Source organism: Juglans microcarpa x Juglans regia, chromosome 7D, assembly GCF_004785595.1.
Source record: "Juglans microcarpa x Juglans regia isolate MS1-56 chromosome 7D, Jm3101_v1.0, whole genome shotgun sequence".
NCBI classification, from domain to species: Eukaryota; Viridiplantae; Streptophyta; class Magnoliopsida; order Fagales; family Juglandaceae; genus Juglans; species Juglans microcarpa x Juglans regia.
Window position 1 is genome coordinate 5,893,830 of NC_054606.1, and position 27,404 is coordinate 5,921,233.

The 27,404-nt window shown below is 37.8% G+C and overlaps 1 long non-coding RNA gene across 1 annotated transcript; it reads right to left on the minus strand.

Moving 5' to 3' along the window:
* Window positions 1-18,352: 18,352 nt before the first annotated feature.
* LOC121239007 lies at window positions 18,353-24,354 on the minus strand. Its single transcript, XR_005935219.1, has 2 exons — window positions 24,319-24,354; window positions 18,353-18,516 (listed from the first exon to the last, which is right to left on the minus strand). It is a non-coding gene; the product is annotated as an uncharacterized LOC121239007 (long non-coding RNA).
* Between the last annotated feature and the right edge of the window lie 3,050 nt (window positions 24,355-27,404).

Here is a 27,404-nt window from a genome sequence, read left to right on the forward strand (position 1 = left end):
CCTAGGTGAGTGGGTTATGGTAAGAGAGCTGCTCAACTGCTTGACTTGGGCGAGTGGCATAATGGGAAAGTTCCTCGACCGTGTAGCCTTGGCGAGAAGGTGTAGCGGTAGCGGGAGAGTTCTCGACCATGTAACCTTGGCAAGTAGAGTAAGGTAGGAGAGTTGCTCGATTGCTTGATTTTAGCAAGTGGCGTACTAGCAGGGTTCCTCGACTGTGTATCCTTGGCAAGAAGGTGTGGCGGGCGGGTTCTCTACTGCATGACCTTGGCTAGTGGAGTGTGGCTGGAGAGTTGCTCGACCGCTTGACTTTGGCGAGTGGCATAACGGGAGGGTTCCTCAACCGTGTAGCATTGGCGAGAAGGTGTACCGGGAGAGTTGTCGACTGCGTAACCTTGGCGAGTGGAGTTAGGCGGGAGAGTTGCTCAACTGCTTGATTTTGGCGAGTGGCATAACGGGAGGGTTCTTCGACCGTGTAGCCTTGGAGAGAAAGTGTAGAGGGAGGGTTCTCGACTGCATGACCTTGGTGAGTGGAGTGTGGCAAGAGAGTTGCTCGACCGCTTGACTTTAATGAGTGGCGTAACATGAGGGTTTCTTGACCTTATAGCCTTAGCGAGAAGGTGTAGCGGGAGGGTTCTCGGCTGCGTGATCTTGGCGAGTGGAGTGTGGCGGGAGGGTTACTCGATCGCTTAATACTGGCGAATAGAGGAAATAATGAAAGCAAGAACATAATATAAATAACTGAGTTTACCAAAAATAAGATCTTTTGGCAAGAATAACAGTACTGTAAAATGTTTTAAGCATAATAATGAAACTTTAAATATAAAACTTTCTTAGCTGTTCAACATTCCACAGGTGTGGCAATTCATGTCCTGCCATATCTTTTAGGCAGTAGGTCCCTAGCGATTGGTTCATGTAACCATGTATGGCCCCTCCCAGCTTGGGCCCAGTTTTCCTTCTTCTGCAGTGGTCACCCTGGCCTTCTTTAGTGCCAAATCGCCAACTTTGAAAGACCTCGGTCTCACTCTTTTATTAAAATACTGCTCCATCTTCTTCTTATAGGAAGCCACCCTAACCTCAGCATTTTCTCTTCTTTCTTCTAGTAGGTCTAGATGTTCTTCCTAATTTCCTTTCATTTTTATCGGCATCGAAGTGAAGTTTCCTATGGCTTGGTATCCCCGCCTCTACAGGTATCATGGCCTCGGATCCATATGCTAAGGCGAAAGGGGTTTCTCTTGTCAACATCTTGGGTGTTATCCTGTACGCCCATAAGATCTCGGGAAGTTCGTCTGCCCACAACCCCTTCTTTTCGCCTACCTTCTTCTTCAGTATTTCAACTATGGTCTTGTTGGTTGCCTTGACTTAACCATTTGCCTACGGGTGGTCGAGAGACTAATATTTGACTTTAATCCCAAGTTCTGAACACCACCTACGATAATGTTCTGAATCGAACTGTTTGCCATTATCAGAAACGATGTTTTGTGGTATTCTGAATCTACACACAGTTGTCTTCCATAGAAATTTTGCCACATTTTGCACAGTCACCGTCACCATTGCCTCAACTTCTGCCCACTTTGTGAAATAGTCGACGTAGTCAATGATGAATTTCGTTCCTTCTTTATCTGGGGGCATAAGACTGACTAGGTCTATTCCCCACTGGGCAAATGACCATGGGGCTATCATTGACTTCAACTTTTTAGTAGGCATGCTCGAGATTGGTGTGTGTAGTTGTCACTGTGTGCATTTTTTTACGAACTCCTTTGAGTCCAGTAGGGCGTTGGGCCAGTAGTAGCCTGCTCTCATAGCTTTTGCAGCCAATGATCTTCCCCCTGAATGGTTCCCTCAAATGCCTTTATGTATTTCCCTCATCATGTACTCGACCTCCACCTTCGATATGCATATTAGAAATGGGCTCAAGAAACCCCGCTTATATAGTGTCCCATCTATCAAGGTGAACTAAGCCGCCCTATTTCTTACTTTCCTCGCCTCATCCTGAGAAGCAGGTAGCTCCCCATCTTTCAGGTGCTTGATAATGTCATCTGCCCATCTTGGCAAGCTCCCATCGATCCAAAAGACTTCCTCCCCTATTGTTGCCACATCTATCGTCCTAAGGGTTACTTCCCATGGCAACGTCTACTTCTGGCCTGTCAATGCTGCCTATGCCAGTCGATTAGCCCTCTGGGTATTCGTTTGATCCGAAAATACTAGAACTGACGGGATTTCTTCTGGACTTGATAAAGGTACTTTATCAGCTTTGGTCCCTTTGCCGAATATTCTCCCGTGATTTGGCCAACTACCACCTGAGAATCTAGTTTCATTGTTATCAACCTTCCTCCTGATATCGCAATTATGGTCAATACCACGAGCACCACCTTGTATTCTGCTTCATTGTTTGTCATCTTGAAATTCAACCAGACGACGTGAAATGACACCCCACCATCATCCACTATTATATGCATGCCTGCGCCTCTCCTACCCAACAGGATGAGCCATCGACATACACTAGCCACGATTTCATCTCGGGCATCTTTGGTGTCTCCTTGGGAAAGTTCGTCAGTTCTAGAACAAAATCAGTTAGGACTTGTCCTTTGATAGTGGTTTTGGGAACATAACCGATGTCATACTCGCTTAGCTCGACAAATCTTTTCACCAGTTAGCCCGAAGTGTCTGGTCTTTGGAGCACCTTCTGCAAGGGTGAGGATGTGATAACCCTTATGGGATGGGCTTGAAAATAAGGGTGTAGCTACTGTGTTGACGTCACTAAGGTGAAGGCGATCAACTCTATTCTTGGGTATCTCTTCTTGGCCCCTTTTAAGGCCTTACTGACATAATAGATTAGCTTTTGCTTTCTACCCTCATCTCTGACTAAAGCGGTAGAAACTGCATCTGGGGTGACGACCAGATATAATGACATGGGTTCCCCTGCTTGGTTTGACTAAGCAATGGTGGGTGGGTTAGGTATTCTTTTAGTTGTACAAACGCTTTTTCACACTACGCATCCCATTCTCGAGCATTCTTTAATACCTAGAAAAAAAGGGATGCATTTGTCCATTTAGCGGGACTCGAATCTGCTGAGGGCCGCTATCCTTCCTACCAATTTTTGGACCTCCTTTAAGAGTTGCGAACGATTTCGTTTAAATGATCGCCTTGAGTTTCTTAGGATTCGCTTCGATGCCTCTCTCAGACACCATGAAGCCCAAGAATTTGCCTAACTGAATCTCAAACGGGCACTTAGTCTGGTTGAGCTTCATTCTGTATTGGCGTAGCACACCAAAAGCTTCCTTTAAATCTTCCATATGCTACTCAAACTCCATGCTCTTCAGCAGGAGATCGTTCACATACACTTCCATGTTCCTGCCTATCTGATCCTTGAACATTTTGTTAACCAGCCTTTGGTAGGTTGCTCCCGCATTCTTCAATTTGAATGGCATAACCATGTAACAGTACAAGCCCCGATCAGTTATGAAGGCCATTTTATCTTGGTCAGCACGGCTCATTTTGATTTGGTTGTATTCGGAGTAGGCGTCCATGAAGCTTAACACCTTGTGACTAGCCATGGTGTCGACTATCAGATATATCCTAGGGAGAGGGAAGGTATCTTTTGGGCATGCTTTGTTGAGGTCCATGAAGTCGATGCAGATTTGCCACTTGCCTTTCAATTTCTTCACGAGAACAACGTTTGACAACCATTCTGGGTACTGAGTTTCTTTGATAAATCTTGCTACCAACAATCGATCCATTTCCTTTGTCATCGCTTTATACTTTTCTATGTTGAAATTCCTCTTCTTCTGTTTAACAAGTCTTATGTCTGTGTTAACACTCAGACGATGATCTATTACCTCCTTACTGATTCCTAGCATATCTTGATGATTTCATACAAAGATGTCTTTGTGCTCCAAGAGGAGCTGTATTAGGCGAGCCCTTTCCTCCTTTGTCGTCATAGTCTCAATCCTTACATGGTTGCCTAGTTGGGTTGGATCGAAAGGCATGAGTTCTAACAGTTCATCGACTTCTCCTTGCCTTAGTGTTTCCTTATCTGTCATTTCTGTTTTCGTCATGAAAACTTCAGGCAGAGGCGGCGGGTAGGTTCCATCGCCATTTTCTCGTGGCTCTAACATTTTTACATCTTGCTCTCCTCTTTTTAGTTCCTTCACATAACACTCTCAGGCAAGCACTTGTTTGCCAGATACCTTACCAATTCCTGCTGTCATAGGAAACTTCATTTTCAGAAGGTAAGTGGACGTGATTGCTTTCAAGGTGTTCAATGTTGGTTGGCCTATAATGGCATTATATGATGATTGTGTTCTGACCACCAAGAACTCAATCATGATGGTAGCAAGGTAAGGATCAGTTCCCCCTAACACGGGCAGTGTGATGGACCCCATGGGTTGGACTGCGTCTCCCACAAATCCCTTCAATGTGGCTGGAGCTAGGTGAAGTTGGCTCACATTTAATTCCGTCTTTGTAAAATCATCCAAGAATAGGATGTCTGCCGAGCTCTCGTTATCTATCAATATCTTCCTTATCGTGTAATTCGCTACCAACATTATTACTGCTAATGCGTCATCGTGGGGGTATACCACCCCTCTGGAGTCTTCCTCGCCAAAGGAAATTGGGAGCAAGGTCTGCATTCGTACCTATTTAACATGCCTCTTCACATTGTAAATTTCTTCATATTTTGCCCATCTTACATAGGCTCTTCTTCCTGACGAAGTTAGGCCACCTCCCGCATATCCCCTAACTATGGTTCGAATTTCTCCTAAAGGTGGATTTCACCGATCTACCTCTTGCCTGGGCCGATGATTTATCAGTTCTTGTGATCTCCTCGCCCTCTTAGGCTATCCTCCTCTCTAGGGGTGAGAATCGGCCGGTCCAGACCGAAAAAATAATCGGACCGGGAGTGGTTCAGGTCTGGTCCGGTCTGAAATTCAAAGGACCGAATGAATTCGGTCCGGTGGTTTTTCGGACCGGACCGGACCGAATTAAATATATATATATATATGTAATTTAATAATTTATATATATTAAGTATATAATTTTCATTTGACTAATTAACTAATCCTATCACTAACTCATCATTAAGTAATTATTAACTAATACTAATATTTATAATTTTATACTAATAGTAATATTTATAATTTTATTGTAATACTAAATTACTGATATTTATACTGATATAAGTATTATATTAATAGTCTAGACTCTACTTCTAGGCTCTAATATGGAATTAAAAAAAATATATACTAAATAGTATATTAGTAATAGTCTAATATAGACTAAGACTATAGTTAATAGTTATAGTTATAGTTATAGGAATATACTTATAACTTATACTAAATTACTATAACTAATATTAGTATATTACTAACATATAGCTATACTATATTACTAATAGTCTAATACTAATACTATTAATCTATTATATAGTTATAACTTATATTAATCATGATTGATAATAACTAATCACTATAAGTCTATAGTATTAATGTATTAGTATATAATATATAGTATTAGTATCACTATATCATTATAATATATATATATATATATATTATATACACACACTATAAGTCTATATAGTATTAGTATACTAATAGACTCTAATATGATATTAAAAAAATATATACTAATCACTTATATTAATCATGATTGATAATAACTAATCACTATAAGTCTATAGTATTAAATTATTAATGTATTATTAAAATTAATGTATAAGTCTATAGTATTAAATTAGTATTATTAATATTAATGTATTAAATTATTAATGAGGGGGAGATACGGATACCTCATCTGCCAACTGCCAAGAAGCCAAAACGGCGCCGTTTAGTATAAAATAGGACCTAAACGACGTCGTTTAAGTCCAGGAGGGGCAGGATTTTGAAACTGAGATGCGTGAAACGGCGTTGTTTCACGCAACTCAGTTTTTTCTTTTAAATAACCATCTGTTGAAACGACGCCGTTTGGGTCCAATTTCAATCCAAACGGCGCCGTTTCAACATTAGTTTCCCCTCCCCCCCCCCCACCCCCCCTCAGTGCCCTCACTTTCCCAGTTCGCCCCCCTCTCTCCCGAAAGGCGATTTTGCGATTTGGAAAAACCCTAGCCATCGCATCCCCCCTCCTCCAGCCCCTCGGTCGCCTCCCTCCGTCGAGTATTTTGGTACTCTCTCTCTCTCTCTCTCTCTCTCTCTCTCTCTCTCTAGTATTTAATCTTCGTGTATTTTGATGGTGTTGAGTCTTGACTCTCGTTGGGTGTTGATTTTGGTTTTTATCGCCGAACACCGATTGTCAATTTGTCATGACCCAGTGTAATTCGGTGAATCTTGACTCTTGTTGTGAACTTGTGTCATGTGTGGCAAAAAAGGGATTTACAGAAAACTTACAAGTCAGGGACTCCGACATTGTTTTTTTTTTTGTTGGTCGAAGCACAATGATAGTATTGTGTGATTTTTGGCACTGTTGCATTTTAGGCTTTCTTGGAATGAATATGAGCATATATATGTATGTATATATATATATATATATGTGAGTTGAGAATCTGAGATGCATATAATTTGTAGAAAAATATAACTCATATATATATATATTATATATAGTTGAGAATCTAAGATGCATTAATTTGTAGAAAAATATAACTCATATATATATATATATATATATATATACATACATATATATGCTCATATATACTATATAATATATAGTATATATATATATACATACATATATATATATATATATATGCTCTTATATATTATATAGTTGAGATGCATGAATTTACAAGGCTTTAACACTATATATTAATGCTTGTTTTCTAATTATTTTGTTCTTTTGTCTTTTGTCTTGTTTGTCCTGAATCCATTTTATAGATGGAGTCTTCTACGAATGATGTGTAAGAGTCAACACCAAACATGCCTCCACCCCCACCCCCACCCCCACCCCCATCCCCATCCAATGTAAGTGATCAATCAGTTGGTGGGTCACAAAGAGGTAGAGTTAGGTCTTTTGTTTGGGATCACTTTACAAAAATTTCAAAAGGTGATCCAAGTAAACCTAGGGCTGCATGTAATTATTGTGGTGCTTCATATGCATGTGATACGAAGACCAATGGTATGAAAAACATGAAGTATCACATTGAGCACCAATGTAAGAAATGTCCGTTTAAGAAGACGGATAAATCTCAGACGACTCTAGGTTGGAAGGTGGAGGGAGGAAGTGGTAGTGGTAGTGGGGGACTTGTGCCTATTGCATTTAGTGTTGAGGCTTGCCGACAAGCCTTAGCAGAGATGATTATTCTTGATGAGTTGCCCTTTAGGCATGCTGAAGGGGAGGGTTTCAGGAAGTTTATGCTTGTGGTTTGCCCTAAGTGGGTAGGGATTCCATCCCGTATGTCGGTTGCCAAGGATTGCTTTAATTTGTTTTTAAAAGAAAAACAAAAGTTGAGAAATGCTCTTCGAGGGTAGCGAGTTTCTCTCACCATGAATACATGGACATCCGTGCAAAACCTATTATATGTGTCTCACAACACATTTTATTGATGATGACTAGAAGTTACACAAGAAGATTCTTTCCTTTTGTTTGGTTGAAAATCACAAGGGTGATACCCTTGGTAAGGGCATAGAGATGTGTTTGCATAATTGGGGGCGACCAAAAATACTTGCACTCACACTTGATAATGCAAATTCTAATAATGGGGCTGTTTCTTATTTGAAAAAAAAAACAAAGTATAGGAGAGACACGATCTTGGAACATGAATTCTTACATATTCGATGTTGTGCCCACATTTTGAACTTAATCTTTTGTAAGGGGTTAAAAGAACATGATAAGTCTATTGCAAAGGTGAGGGGTGTTATGAAGTATGTTAAATCCTCCCCTCAAAGGTGGAGTATATTTCAGAAATGTGTGGGGTTGGAAGATATTCAATCTAAAAGTCAAGTTTGCCTAGATGTACCGACTAGGTGGAACTCCACCTATCTTATGTTGGAGAGGGCTTCAAAATTTAAAAGGGCTTTTGATCGGTTGGAGGAAGAAGATCCGTGCTTCCTTAGTAGTATTAGAGATGATGATGACGATGATGTTGATGATGAAAATGTAGACCATGTGGTGAATACAAGAAAGTCAAAGAAGTTAGGACCTCCCAATGCATCCGATTGGGTGAAGGTACAGTTATTTGTGAGGTTCCTTGCATTATTTCATGATGCAACTTTAAAATTTTCGGGGGTGACTATGTAACTTGTAATATTTTTTTTTCGGGAGTTGGTTATTATTAAAGATGCCATTAACATGGAGTGTGAAGAACGAAACCCCGTGGTGGGATTAATGGCCACAAATATGAAGAGAAAGTTTGACAAGTATTGGGAGAACTTGGAAAATCAGAATATGTTGCTCTATGTTGGTGTTCTTCTTGATCCTCGCTACAAGATGCGATATCTTGATTTTGGGTTGGGAAAGATGTATGCACATGATCATGCAAAAAAAATTGATTTCAGTTGGAAGGTGAAAAATGCATTTATCCGCATATATGAGGCATACATGGAAAATGAAGAAGGGCATTCTCCTCAGCGTACAAGTTCCCAACAAGAAGATGTAGTTCCTTCAGCTGACAGTGCGGCTACTAGAAAGTCAAAAATGATGGCTGAATTTAAGCAACAGTTGCAGTCAGAGGATAGTTTGGAAAGTAAGTCAAAGGTTGATAGATATCTAGCTGAAAGATGTGAGGATGAAGATGATAGTTTTGACCTTCTAATTTGGTGGAGGGTGAATTCAGTTAGATATCGCGTACTTTCAAAGGTTGCACGCGATGTTCTTGCAATACTGGTATCTACTGTGGCCTCTGAATCTACATTTAGCACTGCGGGTCGTGTACTTGACCCTTTCCAAAGTAGTTTAAATCCAATGAGTGTTGAGGGTCTCATATGTGCACAAAACTGGCTTCGTTCTTCATCTACTCCAATAAGCCTTAGGACTTTAATGGATGAAATGGAGGAATTTGAGAAGCAGCTGGATATGGGTATGTAATAAAATTACCTTTGATATATTTTGTGGTTTATTTTATTTTATCTTCTATGTTATGTAATTATATTTAAGTTGTTTTGTTTTAAATTTTTATGGATAGAACTTGTTGGAGACTCGAACTTTGCTGATTCTGTGGAGGGGTCAAATTCAATACCTACTGGCCCTACACCCAATGATGATTAAAGACTAAAGAGGTAAGAAGATTGTTGGTAAGGTAGACTCTGAAATTATGTCCTGATCTTCATTTGGTCCCTACTTGATACTTTTTTTTTTCTTTTTTTGTCGCAACCCTACTTGATATACTGCAGTGTCTTAATTTCAGACAGAAATATAGGCCAGTCCTGAGTTGAAGATTACTAGAAATTTCCATTGATGTGAACTTTGAAGATGGTTCTAATATTTTGGTCTTTCAAAGCTCTGTAAATTACCCGTTATATGTTAAGTACTTAAGTTGTTAAGTTTTGGATTATAATTTGTAATTTGTAATAACTTTTGTATTATTTTTTTTTTTTGGTTTTTTTATTTTTTTTGGTTTTTTATATAGATTAGTTTTTTTTTATCATTGTATTTTTCAAGATCAAGTTTTTTTAGTAGTTTTAGCTAAAAAAAGTGTACAAAATTTGAAATGGGCCGAAAATAATTGAAATTGGGCAAAAAAAAAAAAATCAGATTTAGATGGGTTGATAGGCCCATCTGAGGTAGGTACAGACCGGACCTACCCTAGACCGGACCGGCCCTATATGTGATTCAGTTTGGTCCAGGGTGGAGAATTCCTGGACCGAATAGGTTCGGTCCAGTCCACAATATCACCCAAGACCGGACCGGATCGGACCGAGATCACCCCTACTCCTCTCTTTGAGCTCTCACTTTTTCTAGACTGACGCTCTTGCCTCATGTCATTTGAATGGCGTGGTGGAGAGGTGTTCTCAACCATGATGTGTTCTAGTTCTGCGCTACCCTTCAATTCCTTAATTTTTTGTTTGAGTGTATGACAATCCTTGGTTCGGTGACCATTTGCTCTATGGTACGTATAGTACCTTTGCGTTTGCCGCCCATGGTCCTCATCGCGCCTATTCTCCTTCATTTTGTCTTGGTCTTGCACATAGGAATAGTGTACGTGACCATTGCTATATTGCCCCGTAAGCATTTCCCATTTATTCTCGTAATGATTCTTCCTTGGCCTTAGACTTTTTTTTTGGGTCTTCCTTGGGCCTTCCTTTGATGCACTCTCCTCCTTTCACCCTAGCCTGGTGGTGAGGGCAATCAACGTGTCTTCAATGTCTACAAAATCATCCGCCCAATCCATAAATTCTTGCATAGTGGATGGGGTTTTCTTCGCTAACTCGATCATGAAAGGACTCTTTGGCCAGAATCCCTCGAGCAATGCTGCCAACATAATTTTTTCTTCTTGATCACCCGTTATCATTCTTTCCATATTAAATCGTGTCAAATATGCCTTCAGACTCTCGTCCTCCCTCTACTTCACTGTTAACAGGTACGCTGGCCGTCTCCTCCGCCAACTGGCCATAAACTGGGTGATGAATTGTCTGCCTACTTCTTCAAAATTCTCAATGGAGTCTAGCTACATTGCTCCAAACCATCCCCTGACTGCTCCCTTTAACGTCAAAGGAAAGGCTCTGCATGTGATCTCTCCTAGGAGCTCATAAAGAGTCATGTGGGCCATCGTACATGTCTATCGATGGAACCTTGAATTTTGGTGGAAGCGGTACTGCCATGATCTCTGAGGTGTATGGTAAGTTAGTGCTGGTTAGCAGATGATCAACTGGAGATGAGGTTCCTATCTTCTTGGCCTTTTCCTTGTACTTATCCATCAAGCTACGCAAGTCATGGTGCAACTTCTTCGTTTCTCATTCTCCTAAGGGGCTTTACCTGCTCTGTGTGCCTCCATCTCCACCCTGTAAGCCTGACTGGGTGTCATGTCTTCTCCTGACGATCCGTTCTTTGCCTTGAGAACCTCATTCTCCTTTCTTAGTAACTCGACCTTGGTGGTGAGCCTCCTCACTATTTCTTCAATTTCTACAAGCCTTGCATGTTTCATGAAGTCGCCTCCTGATCTCTAATTGCCTAAGATCGAGTGGTGGTGGGCATGTGAAAAGCACGTTGATTGCAAGATATTAGAAATCGCACAAACAACATCGATTTTTGAGGACGTGTTTCACCGCTGCACACTCGATCTCGACCTCTTGCAAAGTACGAGAACTTGGGGGGTAAAGGGGACCCTCTGATGCCTAAGTTAGTTATGTATGTGTAATCTTGAAACCAAAGATATTCCAGCCTTTCATTAGCATACTTGCCCTTTTTAAATAGAGAGTTTGCCTTCTTGGGACCCTTCGGGTTAACTGCCTCATATGCTATTTGAAACTTGAATCCCTATTCTTTTGAGTTAACCATCTATTTTGAATGGATGAACATCTTAACAATATTGGGATAATTGGTGGGTATTCTCTTTATTAATTCAATCTGAACCCAACTGGGTCGGGGGTGTTTAGACCTCAAGTGTCTTGGTGGGCCATGGAAGTCCAGGCCCATGGAGACACCCCATGGGCCCTTTTGGTGGTATTAAAGCCCTACCACATGGCATGTACTAATATTTTCCGTTTGGCGCAGTTGGCACCCCTGGACTTATATGCTGGTCTGCCTACCTCATCATATATATATATATATATATATATCCTCCAGCATTAATGTAATATATATATCGTAGAGTTTCATTTGTTCGAATTCTATAGACAAGATTTTGAGAAAGTAAGTATATATATATATATATATATATATATATATATATATACATGATTGTAAATTAATATTACAATATTTATTAAATATTTATAAGGCTTACTGAATATCGTCAACAAATTAATTATATTATGAAACCATTTTATCTTCATCAAAAGCATATGTTAATATTGATCATAAAAGATATCAGTTGACTTGTAATATTTCAGCCGAAATATTCTCGATCCCTAACTTTATAGTACAAATTAAGGGTAAGTGAAGTGGTAGATTCTAATTAATCCACATAGAGATCATGTTCTCTCTGTATAGAAACTAAAAAAAGACAAGATCTAAGTCTTGGAGTGAAAAAACAAAAGAATTTATATAGAATGGCATTTTGAGTCTTATGAGTGAAGGGGGAGAGAGGGATCGAGTAGTACTATATATAGGGAGTAGTACTTAAGGAGAAGCTCATGATCTCCTGATCTCCCGCAAATATATATTTTAGAAAGGGTTAATTACTTCAATCAGTTTTGTATTCATTTTTTTTTTTTTTCAGATTAGAGGGAAATTTGAGAGAGGGATTTGAAGAACGTTACATGTTGTACTACATATATATATATATATATATATATGCTATTGGTCTTTATTGTATATCCATATGCTATAGTGTATGACTAGGGGACGAAGCTTCGTGACTCAAGGTTTCGGGCACCGACCTCTGCATGCAGCAAATTGAAGTTCGACGTAAGGTGTACGCGGTTAATTAAGCAACAGAAAAACAATTATGGCAGATCAGAAAAGGCACGAGGTGTGCCACAAGATTCCAAATATACGTGAAATTGAATCCAAACGGATTAAGATGAAAAACCCTATCCATGATTGAACAACGTGCATGGGTCGAGTCTGTCTTTACACTAATGCAAAGGTGGACGATTAATTAGTTTATGTATAGCTCAAGGAATATATTTCATGATCATTATAAATGACATTAAGAGTATTTTATATTGAATGAAGCTTAATTAATTATGTAACGTATACCGTGGTACGTACTTTTGTAGCTCCTATATATCTTGTCTTCTCGTACTGACTCCTATTAACACCTCCCAATCAACACTACAATATAATGTAGTTTTTGTGACTAAAAAAACCGTCAGAAAAAAAAAAAAAAAAAAAAAAAAAGCAAACTGTCCCCATACCCGATACAATAATCAGCATCATGAAGTATATATTGCGTTGGTTTACTGTTCAGCTGTCACATTTTTTTTTCCATGGTTTATGACCCAACATTCAATTGAAAGTTTGAACGTGACCTGTAACACCCCGTTTTTGGAGGTTTGGAGAGTTATCTCGTATAACCTAAAACTATCTCCCATAACATATTTATATACTCTAATATTTCCATAAAAATACAAATTCATTTATTCAAACCAAATATATATGTTCCTCCATGAGGACGTACACCAAATAAATACTTCAATGAAATAATTTAAAAACTCCATAAAAATTTAGATATATCCATGACTCCAAATCCCAAATAACAGAAAATCATAAACCTACTAAATAAGGCTCTCCAATAATAACTTGTACTCTCTGACACTTATTCTTCTTTGATCATCAAACATTGCTAACAGTTCCTGAAAGTTATGGGGTAAGTTATCAACATCTCAGTAAGCAAAGAACATATACTTGTATGTAAACATGAGTATTTTCAAAATTCAGAATGCAGAACAAAATATTTACTATCAGAATGCAGAATCAGAAACATTTACTTTCTGAATGTAAAATCAAAACATGTTACCAAAAATATCAGTGCGAAACTTTCAAAAAACATTCTTATTCAAAAATATTTTGGCATATCAAAATCTGAGACCTCATCTTCATGAATCAAAGCATCACATCAGGATAGATACCATGTTTAACCCTCGTGGTAGGGTTATAAACCACAATTATAACCTATGGAATGGTCGTATGCCACTATATCACTCGTGGTTGAGCTGTATACCATGTTTAACCCGCTTGGTAGGGTTATAAACCACAATTCTAACCCCTGGAAGGGTCACATCCACTATCATAGCCCGTGGTTGGGCTATATCAACTATTATACCCGTGGTTGGGTCGTATCCGGTATTTTCACCCGTGGTTGGGTTGTATCCATTATTATCATTTGTGGTTGGGCCGTATCCACTATTATAACACGTGGTTAGTCCGTATGTCACTGTTATCACCCATGGCAAAGCCTTAACAGAAATCGAATAGAACATCAGAATCAAACTTTGTTAGAATATAGATTCAGAATCTCATGCCAAGGTTTTCATATGCCACAACATATCCAAATAGAGTACTGAACAAATTTAGATCTTTTCCAATTTACAAAAATAGTTTCAGAACATTTTCTCATCACATGCACATATATTCATAAATTTCATATTCGCTCTTTTTGCATAGTATAGAAACAAAATGCACAAAATTAGCTCATGTCTACACCAGTCATGATAGAAAATATTTTATATTATATAGCTTCCATGCATATACAGAACACATATTTGAGGTTATTTTCAAAATTAAACTCATTTCATTTTCTTTCTATGCAAAATCTAATATATGAATTTCTTTTACCTGAATTTCTTAGCTTTTCAGCAATTTTCCTCAATAATGTTGAACAAAAATTACTCGTCACCTGTAAAATAACCGAGTAATTTTCGTAAATTTCCAATAGAACACGTATGTCAATATTTAACCTGAAATACTAAATTAACCTTTTTTAATTCCTTAAAAACCTAAACTCTCATAACCCTAAAATACCATCACTTCCCAAATTCCTCAATATCCACATAATTTCTCCGACTATTAAACTCTAAATTATTTCTAATAATGCATCCTATTTACAAACTACAACTATGCCCATATAAAATACATAGCCAGTTTAAAAATTGTCTTAACATAATTATAAAAAAATCAATTAAATCAAGAAAGCAAAATTTCATTTAATAGAAAAATAGACTTAATTAGTTTTGCTTTAAAGAGTTCAAAAAATAAAATTTTGCTTTTACCATTCACTTTATAAATTCATACTTTAAAAATATGTTATTACTAAATAATATAATTCAAATCTTTGTTTATTTTCTTTATAAGTTATAGATTCAAAAATAAAGTAGACAAACACTAGACTTAATATAAGACCAACCTAAAGTCAGGGTGTTTTAGTAAAAACCATAAAATACATGGGTTGAAGTTGAACTTTACAATACAATATCTAAAGTTAAACCATACAACCATGCGACCGAATTAGACTCAGTGAGAGAAGAGAATAACTTGCGACAAAGAGGGACAAGATTGGCACTGGGTGGACGTCGACGGTGGCGCGGCTGGGAGCGTCTGTAGGGCACTATGGAAGGAGAGATACCGTGATGCAAGAGTGAAGTTAACATGAGGATCGAAACAATAGGAAAAAAAAAAGATGGAGAACCCATGGGGAGGGCTCGACATGGGAATTACCGAGAGAGAATGTAACGCCCCGATCCCGCACGTGTCGGAGAGCTACTTCCTATAACTTAAATCCACATTTCAACCATATAAATATAGCCTCCAAATTCCCAATATCATATAGAAATTTCAATTCAAATAATTTCCTCAATATAACAAATTTTCTAAAATGCCAAGTCATCATAACACAATAAAATTTCTTAATAAAAAAAATGGCCAATACTCATAAAAACTTTCGATGCTTAATCCATTATATTTAAATCATCTCACCCAATGCCTCATAATCTTAATCGTCAGTTGAACCATCAAAATATCTGAAAAATATTGTGGAGATAAGGTGTGAGTTATCAATAACTCAGTAAGCAAAGAACTTATACTAACATGTAAACATGAACATTTACAAAGTTTGGTATGCAGAACAAAACATTTACTTTCAGAATGTAGAAACAATATATTTACTTTCAGAATGCATAAATAAAACTTGTTACAAAATATCAGAGCGAAACTTTGAGAAAAACTTTCTTATTTGAAAATCCTTCGGCATATCATAAACTGAGGCATCATCTTCATATCATATCGGAGTATTGCATTAGGACAAATACCATGTTTAACCCCCGTGGTAGGGTTATAAACCATCATTATACCCGTGACTGGACCGTATACCATGTTTCACCCCTGTAATAGGGTTATAAACCATCATTATACCCGTCGTTGGGTCGTATACCATGTTTCACCCTCGTGGTAGGGTTATAAACCACCATTATACTCATGGCTGGGCCATATACCATGTTTCACCCCCGTGGTAGGGTTATAAACCACCATTGTACATGTGACAGGGCCTTAACAGAAGAACTCTCTTATTCCTCTAATCTTACGCGCAAACTACTATGGAGATATACTGATTTTGGCATTGAAGACTCCCCGACCACCACCAAGGCCCCCCCATTCTCTATGTTTGCTTAAGTGTGCAGGTGAAAACTCGAGGACCGGAGTTTCTGGAACTCGGCCCAAAGGCACATGAAACATGACGTTAATAGTGACGCCGTCTGTGGGATATCTATAGACTTCACATGTCCTTCATGTGCCTACGACATCCCATTCTCAGACAACTCAGGGACAGGAAGAAACAACGTCAATAAACATGGAAGTGAGGCTCGCCGCAATAGAACAACTGGTGGGAAAACTGACTACTGAGGTGGAGACCCTTTAGAAGGAAAACGAGACAATCAAAGTGGCCACCAACGTCTATATGATCATCAAGATCTTTTCCATGCTCAAATCTGGTATATACTGTGTTGCAACTTCATTTCTACTTGATGTTATCTATAATAGCTAACCCGCTAGGAGGATTATGAGTTTGGGCATCCTTATTCAAACGATTTTCTTTTCTTTTCTTTTCCCTTTCTTTGGTTTTGGTATTAGCATTTTCCTAAATGGTTTTGTTGCATTTATATGCATTAATTTGTATAAAAGGAACTTCCATTTGAGTCCAAAAGAGAATTACCATCCCCTCATTTACACCAGATAATGATTTCATTTCAATGTTAGGGCTGGAGCAACTTATTATATGTTATAAAGATATTGACAAAAAACAAAAATCATGATCACCAAGCTGGTATAATCATGGGTCCCTCATTACTAGCTTGGTCCTCGACATATGCAAAGACAATGTTTCCTCCGGGATGCAAATTGCTACTTTCAACATTTGCAGAGTTGGGATTCATGCTTCACCTTTTTGTATTAGGAGTGCAGATAGAAGTCTGCCTTCTTAAGAAAATTGGAAAAAAGACCATGGCAATAGGTATTGCAAGTTTTTTGGCTGCCTTGGCATTTGGAGGTTTGGCCATCAAACACATACAACTTATTACACGTTTTAAGCAGAAAGTAGGACCTGACGTTTCAATCATGGTGGCCATGAATTCCGTGACTTCTTTCATTGTCATCACCAGCTTGCTTAATGAGCTCAACATCCTCAACTCAGAAATTGGCCGCTTGGCTTCCTCAACTTCCATGGTCAGCGATGTGTGTGGTTGGTGTATCACATTGTTTCTCGCTTACGTCGTTAATGCCTTGCAATCCTCCACGTTCAAACCTATGTTGACAGTAGCCATGATGCTCAGTTCACTACAAGAAAATGGCCCATTTGCAGCGGCACTTTTCATCACAACAAGTGGTTAAAATCGCCGCAATATTTGTGGTAAAAATCGCCGCAATTGTGCATTCGGATTCCATTAAAATCGTTGGGAAAATCATATTGCATTGGTGTGGTAGCATCACAAATACTATCAAGTTCGCCACAAATATTGTTCTACTTGAAGTCATTACCGGCGAGGTAAAATTGCCGAAAAACATATTTTGCAGCAATCACTAATCACCACAAATATTGTATTGGACAAAAAAAATATTTCTGGCAAATTTTACTCGCCGAAAAAGATTTTTCAAAAAATATAAAAAAAAATTGCACTAAAACTGATCCACCATAATCTTCTCGAGTTGCAATGATAGATTGCACACCAATAATGTCTTAGCTAAGTAAAGAAGTTGAACAAGATATCTATATATAGATTGCACACCATACTAGCAGATCATCAGTAATATGTTGAGCAATCAAAACTAAAAACAAAGAGGAAATTAATTTACTTGTGTTTGAGTACTCATAGAGGCGTCCATGACTAGAAAAGAAGATGAAAAGCGCAACATATGTAGTTTCTAATAATAAAACTTTTTGAAAGGAAAAAAAATACATTTCCGTATCAAAACACAATGGGAAAGCTGTAAAAATAAGCTTGAAAAACAGTATTGAAAGATGAAGTACCGGAATGAACTCACACAAAACAATGACTTCTGCAAACCAAAGATATGTGTATTAAAGAAACAATTAGTGACTATAAGCAAATTTGGAAATGGATACTGAAAAAGAATATAGTGTAAGTGAGAAGGCAATCTTCAAGCAAGGAAAAAAAAATAAGATTCTATGGTCTAGCAATAGATCTAACAGATGAACCAGTTAAGAATGCACAAAAATAAATCCACATCAATCAAAACTTAAGAATATTACTTGAATGAAATTATTTTTTTCAGTAAACAATTTCAACCCCAAAATAATGAGAGGCTACACTCAAACCAAAAGGAACTTCACAAACTGACATAGTCACCATAAACAAAGTTATCATTCAACACCAGCTATTCTGTAGCTCCTTTGGCACCATTACTATGATTCAACCATCCATCATTTATGAGCTTGAAAGCTTCATCACGGGACAGAAAAGATGCAAGTAAGTGCTGCCAAATAATAATTGGATTAAGGCAATTGATACTGAAATGACAAACACATTCAAAAACAATTCAAGCCACATTTTAATAGACATCATCTCTACAAAGCCAGCTGGAAGAAATGAAAGTCCAATGGTACTCACTCATCTCATAAATAAATTACATTACAAAGGGTATGCCTATCTATTGAATGTTAGATATCTCTCAATGATAACAATCGCCTCAATCCAATTCCATCTTATAACCATTTTTGTAACGTCCCGTTCCCGGAGGTCTGGAGAGTTAGCTCTTAATACCTAATATCAACTTAAATAACATAACTATAAAATCCAGAAAATTTCATAAAATATTAATCCATTTAATCAATCTAAATATCTAAGTTCCTCCATGGGGACAATAAAGAAATTCTCAATAACATAAATTAGAAATTCTCCAAAAACTTGAAAATATCCTTAACTCATTAAATCAAAATACCCGAAAAATAAATCAGTTTACTAACTACGACTCTCAAATAAGCAATTGTACCCTCAGTCACTTATTCCACTACTATTATCATACCTTACTAAAACTTCCTACTCTTGTTCTTCAGCTAAACTATCAAAATTATCTGAAAAATATGTGGAGATGAGGGGTGAGTTATCAACAACTCAGTAAGCAGAGGACATATATTAGTGTGTAAACATGAATATTTACAGAGTTCAGGATGCAGAACAAAATATTTTCTTTCAGAATGCAGAATCAGAATATTGTTTTCAAAATGCAGCGTCAAAGCATGTTATCAAAAATATCAGAGCGAAAGTTTGAAAATATTCATAATCAAAATCCCTTTGGCATAGCATAAACATCACATCACATCTTATCTTATCATATAAGAACAAATACTATGTTTAACCCCCGTGGTAGGGTTGTGCAAACCCCGGTAGCTAACCGAGCAGAAACAGAATGTGAATCTTCCCCTTATTCATTCTCGAAGCCTCGAGTGTGCACATAGGAAAGTCCACGCAGAAAACCACTTTGTTTCCAAAGTAGGTGCACCAGAAACAGAAAAATTGGTACCAACCCAAACAAAGACCACAGTTTTACACCCGTGGTAAGGTCAAAACAGAACAGAAACAGAAACAGAATGTTATGTCAGAGGTTTTTCAGAAATCACATCAGATCATATCAGAGTACAGAAAATCTTCAGAACAAAATAAAATCAGACTACAAAAACATAATTTATGAACAAAATTTCATATTCGCTCTCTTTTGCAAAGTTCAGAAACAAAATGTCAAAAAATAAGCTCATGTCTACACCAGTAATGATAGAAAATACTTTCTTCTTAAACAGAATCTCATGAGTAATCCAGAACGAATAACTAAAGTAGTTCAAATTTCTTTTCATAACCAAATATGTATATTTTCCAAAAAGTCAACCTTAGCTCATTTTATTTTAATGCAAAGTCTAGCATAAGAACCGCACTTATCTGGACTTCTTAGCCTTTTCAGAATTTTTCTCAAAAATACCGAACAATTAACAATCATCACCTATAAAATAATCAAATAATTCTCATAAATTTCCAATTGATCACATATTTCAATATTTAATCCTAAGCTTCTAAAATAATCTATTTAATTCCTCAAAATCTAAAATTTCATAATCTCAAATTATGAATCATCACTTTCTAAAATCATCAATATTGATTTAATAACTTTGACCAAAACATTTAAAAGTCTGACCTATTTATTATTGAAAACCAACTATCAAGTTTTATACTAGATAATATAATTATCCCAAAATATTTTAAAATAAACCATAACTATTTTTTGATAGACTAAATCATATCTAAAGTGTAAAAATAACATTACACCAATATTGTTTACACTTAAAATAAATCTTTACTTAATAACATGTTAAAATGCTTAAGTGATTTTCCGTAATCATAATTAAAATGTTCAACATAAGATTTCACACCTACTGTAAAAATAATATGCTAAGTACAATTTAAGAATCCTATGTATTCTTTGTACAATATTTTATATTTCCCACAAAAACCACATAAAACAGATTTAATATAAACAAAACTCCCAACTAAAACCATCTAATAAAAAGGATAATATTGTAATTTTATACCAAAATATTATGCAAAACTATAATCACGTAGCCACTTAGTATAAGAAAAATGTGCTACGTAGTGCAACAGTTGGCGAGGCAGGGGCACGAGATATTCACCGAGAAAGGAGGAGCTGCGTGCGGTGCGGAGAGGAAGGTGTTTGTCCCGGCGGCACAGCTGGGGGCGGCAGTAGAACACTAGTTAGAGAGAGAGACCAACTAATGAGAGAGAGAGACAGAAAGAGACGGCGATGAGAGTGGGTGAGTTCGGCGGAGGCTTACCGAGAGGAGAGCGACTGATTTGGATGGAGTGCAGCGCCCAACGAAGCTCCCTGTGCGGCGGAGATGTCGAGGAGGAGGTTGGCAGCGTAGGGTGGCAGGTTGGTTGCACACGATGGGGAAAGCAACTTCCTCTGTTTCGGAGGTCAAAAATAGAGTATACCGTGGGTGTTCTTCCTTCAATGGTTTGGCGACAATGGTTGGCTTTCCGTGGTGGTGAGGACGGGCTGGAGGGTGGTGCGTTGTTTGCACGGAGGAGTTGCTGCCTACGACTTCATGTGGCAGGGCAGCGGCGTCACGAAAAAAAAAACAGTGTGCGTTACGGGCTTGGCCAGTGGTTGGGGGTGTTGCACGGTTGCACTGAGGGGAAGGTCTCATAGTGAGGAGAAGAAGTGGCTACGGAGGGGAAGAGGTTAGGCAGTGAGTAGGTGATGGTGGCTAGACGTGGTGCAATGGTTGCCGCGGTTGCTGAACTCCGCCTAAGAGCGGGACGTTCTCACGGAAATGGCTTGTTGCTGCGGCTGAGACTGTGAGAGAGGTGGTGGTGCACGGTGAGGCTTTGGGCCCTGGGTGATGGTCGTTTAGGGTGGAGGGATGGGCGTCAGACTAGGAGAGGCTGAGTGATTCTTGTGGCTGGTTTTCCCAAAGATATGAGATAAAAGTGTAAATTTATATAGGTGATACGAAAACCCTAGAAAAGTGAGGGAGACATGCGTGCTGTGGAGAAAAACTAATTCAAGTGTAACCCTAGTTGAGGGAAAGTGGCGTGCATGGAGAGGAAAAACAAACGAACGTGAAACGGGTAGTACGTAAAAAAAGAAGGTAACACGGTCTTGGACTTTTTCCATGAATCATAGGCTCCGACTCAAATTCAAATAAAAAAATCCAACTTGTTTAAAAAAAAAAAAAAATCTACTCCCATAAAATAATATTCGAAAAATTTCCCCTGGCTTTTTCATATACTTAACCCGAAAGTATAAAAAAAAAACTTGGCGCTAGGCTCGGGTGTTACAATTTTGGAGAAACAATGACAAACTCCCAAAGGTAAACCTTGGAAAGGATGACTAAAGTCCTTGCTCATGTGTAGACTATGATATTTTTATGCATCAAATAGGCTGAGGAAATATTTAAAGAGGGTTGATTGAAGACCTTCCAACACATTAAATAATGTCAAAAAGAGGCTCATGTTATTGATAAATCTTCCAACAATGCTATTCATACTTTTTGGAGATGTTAGGGGCAGAAAATGCAAGTCAAATGGTCAAAGAAAAATTCCTCCTGTTTCCAAACCCAATATGGAAATACATAGAGAGAGAGAGAGAGAGAGAGAGAGAGAGAGAGAGAGAAGCAGGTAGCATCACATACAAGGTCACTATATAGATATCAGTGAAAAGCAAGAGAAAGGCAGCATAGCATCACATACAAGGTTACTATAGTTATATATCTAGCATCACATATAAGGTTACCAACAGCGGAAAGAAGGAAAAGCCGAAGCTGACTGAAGAAGGAGAGAAGGAAGGGATTGGAAGAAACAATTCACAACAATCAGATACCAGATTGGCTCTGATACCAAAACAACGGAAAGAAGGAAAAGCCGAAGCTGACTGAAGAATGAGAGAAAGAAGGGAATGGAAGAAACAAGATATATTGCACAATAATTAAATTATGCAAGCACAAAATAAACAGGCGGTTAAACCGGCCATATGCATGTATGAATATGCAAAATTAATTGTAATAAATATATAAGCTTTATTAGAATTAACAAGCTTAAAGTAATTACAAGTGTAAGGTAGTGCAGATTTGCACTTACAGAAATTAGGATAAATAAGGAGACTCAAGAACAAGGTAGAGAGGGTCAGAGGTTTTCTCTCGAGTGAGTTCTGATTTGAGTTCTGCCTTAGCTCAGAACAAGGCCCTCCTTTTATAGCATAAGGAGTTCCTGTTTACAATTATTAAAGTAAAACAGTAAATCAATCCGTGAGTGAACAGTGAGAACTGTTTAGTCACGGGGCTTATGGTATCATCATTGTATCTCTCCAGCTGTCCTCGCTCTGATACCAAAACAGCAGAAAGAAGGAAACGCCGAAGCTGACTGAAGAAGGAGAGAAAGAAGAGAATGGAAGAAACAAGATATATTGCACAATAATTAAATTATGCAAGCACAAAATAAACAGGCGGTTAAACCGGCCATATGCATGTATGAATATGCAAAATTAATTGTAATAAACATATAAGCTTTATTAGAATTAACAAGCTTAAAGTAATTACAAGTGCAAGGTAGTGCAGATTTGCACTTACAGAAATTAGGGTAAATAAGGAGACTCAAGAACAAGGTAGAGAGGGTCAGAGGTTTTCTCTCGAGTGAGTTCTGATTTGAGTTCTGCCTTAGCTCAGAACAAGGCCCTCCTTTTATAGCATAAGGAGTTCCTGTTTACAATTATTAAAGTAAAACAGTAAATCAATCCGTGAGTGAACAGTGAGAACTGTTTAGTCACGGGGCTCATGGTATCATCATTGTGTCTCTCCAACTGTCCTCGTGGGCGGCTGCTTTGAGCGCAAGATGACAAATTAGCATTCGATCGTCTCTGTGTCTTCCAGCTGTCTCTGTGGGCGGCTTCTTTAAGCACAAACTGACAATTATCTCAAAGAGGACTATGGTCGGTCTTTTTTGAACTCAAGTAGTAGTCAATCATCTTCCAGCTTTGGAATGCCTTCTGAATCATAACCAAATATATTACTGTACGAAGCCTCTGAGGATGCTTCTGAATTCTCATCGTTTTCAAAATTATCACTCGAAGACTTAGACAGTTGTTACTCCAACAATTTTATTAAATCTTTTTTGCCAAGTCTGTTGAGGATATTATCTTTAGCAGACTTAGAAGATTTCTTTGAGGATGAGCTGGTAGCTTTTCCTCTTGATGAAGCAGTTGGTGAATTAGGGGCCCGAACTATCAGCGGATATTCGGGGACTGGTGATCCAAATTTGATTGCTGGGAATTCCTTCTTGTCTTGTAGATCAGGAGCGACTTGAGGAATATATATATATATATATATATATATATATATATCCATGGTATCATCAGTATATAGCACGTAAGAATCTCAATTATCAAGTGCCAAGATCAGACATCTCATCCAAACTTGTCATAACAAAGAGAAGCAAAACATTTTGTTTGGTAAGCTCAGGAGTATTTTTTTTATTATTCAACATCTACTACCCAAGACTAATTATAATTCTAACACAAAAAGATTTAATTTTTTTCTATTAAAGAAAAATAGCTGAATCTTTTGAGGTGTGATATTTAATTAACACAAAAGAGACAAATTTCCAAGTAATCTAAGATGGACGATCCCAACACATTCACACCCACCCTCAAACCTAACCTAAGTAAGAAATAAGATATGACCAAACCCCAAGTTTCCAAGAATGGAAGTCTTACCTCTAGAAAGTTGTTTTATTTGACTTGTTTGCAAGTTACAGGTTTCCCCATTAAGCAACCTTTTGTTCCAGCTGCACGCTTGACATGTAAAGCCCCGATCTCGAAGATCCGGAGAGTTAGCTCTTATTACTTAATATCAACTTCAATATCATAACTATAAAATCTAGAAAACTCCATAAAATATTAATTCATTTACTCAACCCAAATTTCTATGTTCCATCATAGGAACAACAAAGAAATTCTCAATAACATAAATTAAAAACACCCCAAAGACTAAAAAATATCCTTAACTCATCAAATCAAAATAACTGAAAGTAAATCAATTTACTAACTACGACTCTCAAATAAGCACTTGTACCCTCAGACACTTATTCCACTACGATCATCACACCTTACTAAAACTTTCTACTCTTGTTCTCCAGCTAAACCATCAAAATTATTTAAAAAATATTTGTAAATAATGTGTGAGTTATCAACAACTCAGTAAGCAGAGAACATATACTAATGTATAAACATGAGCATTTATCATAATTTAGAATGCTGAATAAAATATTTCCGTTCAGAATGTAGAATCAGAATACTTTTTTTAGAATGCAAAATCATAACATGTTACCAAAAATATAAGAGCGAAACTTTCAGAAAATATTCTTATGCAAAATTTCCTTTGACAAAGCATAACTGAACATATTCATCTTATATTATCATATCAAAACAAAAATCATGTTTAACCCCCATGGTAGGGTTGTGCAAACCCTGGTAAATAACCGAGCAGAAACATAATGCAATCTTCCCCTTATTCATTCTCAGAGCTCCGAGTGTGCACATAGGAAAGACCACGAAGAAAACCACATTGTTTCCAAAGTGGATGCACCAGAAACAAAAAAAGTTAGTATCAACCTGAACAGAGATCACAGTTTTACACCTGTGGTAAGGTCAAAATGGAACAGAAACAGAAACAAAATGTTATGCCAGAGGTTTTCAGAAATCACATCATATCATATCAGAGTATAGAACATCTTCAAAATAGAATAGAATCTTATCGCAAAAACATAATTTATGCACAAAGTTTCATATTCACTCTCTTTTGCACAATTCAGAAACAAAATGTCAAAAATAAACTCATGTCTACACCAGCCATGCCAGAAAATACTTTATTCTTATACAGAATTTCATGAGTAATGCAGAACAAATAACTGAGGTAGCTCAAATTCCTTTTTATAACAAAACATGCATACTTTTCAAAAATCAACCTCAACCCATTTTATTTTTATTCAAAGTCTAGCATAAGAACTCCGCTTAACTGAACTTCTTAACTTAACAGAAATTCTCCATAGCAGTAATGAACAAAATCAGCCATCACTATAAAATAGCCACGTACTCTATAAATTTTCAATCAAACACGTATATCAATACTTAAACCTGAAATACTACATAACCTAATTTTCCTTAAAATAATCAATCTACAACTCTTACAACCCTAAAATATAATCACTTCCCAAATTACCTCGATATCAATTAACATTTCCGATTTATACATTAATTCTAAAATATTTATGTAAAAATACAATTTTTTGTACCAATATAAAGGAAAACTAGACCCAGTTTAAAAGAATATAATTACAAATTTTCTGAAAAACGTTGAGGCTCTAGCATATAACTCAAGGGTAAAATTGTAATATCCTAGATCTAATCTTCTCTAACATTATGTAAAGAGCAAAGCACCTCTATATGCAAGGCAACACTTTTAATGGAACCAGAAATGCATGTGACGGAAAAAACTCACTAAAACTGTAAACTTAAACCAACTAAACGCTAATAGCATTATCGGGATCCACTAAAACTGAAACTTGTTTTCAAGTTTGAAAAAGGAGGTAGTGATGAGGCTCACCGAGGAAGGAGGCTTCACCAGGGATTCAGTTAGAGCTAGGTGGCTACAGTGGATACGCTAGTGGCTGGGTGGCTAAGTACAGAGAAATAGCGCGATGAGAAAGAGACCCACAGGCGAGAGAAAAAAGATTACGTGAAAAAGATAGAGTAAACCGAGAGAGTGTGACATGGAGGTGCTATTGGTGGCTTACTGAGAGGGACGCGGCAAACTAGGAGTAGCGTGGAGTGACCATCGAAGTTTCTGTGTCGGTGGTAACGACATGGAGGGGCTAGCACTGTGTGTGGTGGCTTTGAATGGAAATGGCACTGGGCTGTTGTTGCTCTGTTTTCAGGGGCTAAAACAGGGGACAACGACTTGGTTTTCCATGAGATGGGTTGCTCGCAATGGTGCTAACGATGGCTGGGACGCACGGGGTTGGATTTCTAACACAACAACACCACAGACATGCCACCAGTCTCGCAGTCAGGCCTTGCTAAAGGCAACGAAGTGGGGCATCAGTTTGACCTTCTTTGATGAGGAAGACTGTAACCCCGGGGCCTAACGCCAAGCCTGTTTTTTATATTTTTGAGTTAAGTATATGAAAAGCCTAGTTGAAATTTCTCGAATACTATTTTATGGGCCCAAATTGGTTTTTAAATGTTATCAAATTTTTTTCTAATAAATTTTTCATTCTAGTTAAATTTTTGAAATGGACTTTACCCGATCACCTTATGGCCCAGTGCCGAACCTTGCCCAATTTGGTGCACAGCACGTCGTTTAAAATAATCAGCAGTTTCCTCTCCATCCCGAAAATCCCTCATTTTTTATCTCTAACTCCCCTCTTCGCACGACACTACCCATGCACATCTACCACTTTTCATTCTCAAAAGTTTCCATATCACCCATATAAATATACACATATATCTCATGCCTTTGGAAACTGCCTATTTACCGTCGTTGTTGCAACCAACCACAAGAATCACCCAGCCTCTCCTCGTTCGACACCAACCTCCATCTCTACGCTCCCGAGTTCTCTCCTGCACGGCAAACTCCGCCAGCCCACTGCCCAGCTAATGCATAAACGCAGCACCAAGCACCTTCATAGAACCACCATGCTGTCGCTGTTACCTTCTTCAACTACTATCACCGAGACCCATATCAGCCTCCATTTCACGTGAAAACTGACGCCATCGCCAAAGCACCCATAGCCAACCACCGT